Source organism: Myodes glareolus, chromosome 3 (genome assembly GCF_982192425.1).
Source record: "Myodes glareolus chromosome 3, mMyoGla1.1, whole genome shotgun sequence".
Classification (NCBI taxonomy): domain Eukaryota; kingdom Metazoa; phylum Chordata; class Mammalia; order Rodentia; family Cricetidae; genus Myodes; species Myodes glareolus.
The window spans coordinates 117,652,345-117,653,953 of NC_142028.1; the positions used below are offsets into that span (position 1 = coordinate 117,652,345).

A 1,609-nucleotide genomic window follows, 5' to 3' on the forward strand; every position below is an offset into this window, starting at 1 on the left:
CCTTCCCCCAATTTTCCTCAATCAAATGCTCCGAATAAAGACGTGACCAGGGAAGGAATTCTCGTTTTTAGTGGCGTTCATTCCTGCTGGTCAGGATGCGTGTCGCAACTGGTGCTCGAAACCCCGGAACGCCGAGGGACCCTGACAACTACGCCGGGGGACCCTGAGAAGGAAGCGCCCAGCAACTGGTACTGAAAGCCCGGGAGAAAAAGCCGAAATCAGACACCAGGACACAGAGAGCCGTGAATTTCAGAACTCTGAACACATGGAGCGGTGAGTGACGTCAGTTAAATCCTCCAGAAAGGGGAGGAAAAAGAATGGAAAAAGTATAGGCCTAAAAAGAAAAGAAAATAGAAAGAATCAAAGTTAAGGTATCTGAAAGAAGGTACAGAAAGTAACGGGGAAGAAAAACCCCTCAAGTTCAGTGCAGGTGGAGCTGAGAAAAAGCGAGGTTTACGGTTGGGAGATCCGCGGCTTCCTCCGTCCGTACTCGCTGTTGGAGGCAACAGTCTCGTAGGGAGGCAGGCTTGATCATGTTTGAAGACTGCCTTTCCTGTTCTTAAAGAGCCACAGAGCTTTTGGAGGTGATTTTCGCCTAATTTTGTTAAGAGAGCTCAGTCTCTGGCTCTCACGTACAGAAAACTTTAATTTTGATTGAGGAAGTAGCCAGCGTGGTGGCGCACGCCTTTAATCCCAGCACTTGAGCTCTGAGCACAAACTCTGAACCGCGTTTCCATAGCAACATGGGCGGGCGGAGGAAGCTCATCGGCGGGGCCACGTGCTGAGTGCTCGTCACTCCCCGGCCCCTGGGAAGGTCTGAGACTGGGGCCCCCGCGGCCCTAACCGGGCCCTCCCACGCGCGGGCAGACCGGGCAGGAGAGGCCCCCCCTTGCCGGAGCTTGAGAAAGACTCACGGCCGGCGGTGCGAGTTCATTGCCTGAGGTGAGGCAGGGTACACAGTTCGCAGGTACAGGATAAACGGCGAGCCCGCGCACGGCCCGGGGCGGGGCCATGCCTTTGTTTGGGCCACAATGGCCCACAATGGGCCACGCCTCAGCCGCGGCCGCCAAGAATTCAGTCAGATAAAAACATTTGTCGCCAAAAATTCAGTCAGATAAAAACATTTATCCCCCCAAAAGATGTGCATCGTCCTGTCGTCAGCAGGAAGTAGTCAGATCGATTGTCGACGCCCATTTTCCCTCAAAGAACCGGTCGTAATTATCATAATAAAGGCGTGTCAACCTGGTTACCCATATCCTAGGTAACAAAGGCGGACCTTTTGCCTGAGGCAACGGGTGGAATAAAACAATGCTAGACCTAGAGGTTTTTTTTTCATCTGAATAGAGCTGGAGAGATGGCTTAATGGTTAAGAATGCTGCCTGTTCTTCCAGGGGTCATGAGTTCAATTCCCAGTGACAACTGTTTTGGTTTTAGACAATAGAGGGGGACTACCAGTGACAGCTTCCCCCAGAGAAAGGATTTCTCTTGCATTCTTTACATTTAATTTTTAATTCAAAATTTTGCTGGAAAAACAGCAACAGACAGAGACGCTCTGTTTGAAAGCAATTACACTGAGAGTTTTTAGTACTCTTAAATGTTAATTTGGGAG

General features: G+C 50.5%; 1 pseudogene; it reads left to right on the forward strand.

Annotated features, from left to right (window-relative positions):
* Positions 1–750: 750 nt before the first annotated feature.
* Positions 751–970, forward strand: LOC148122796 (Nuclear RNase P; annotated as a pseudogene).
* Positions 971–1,609: the final 639 nt, after the last annotated feature.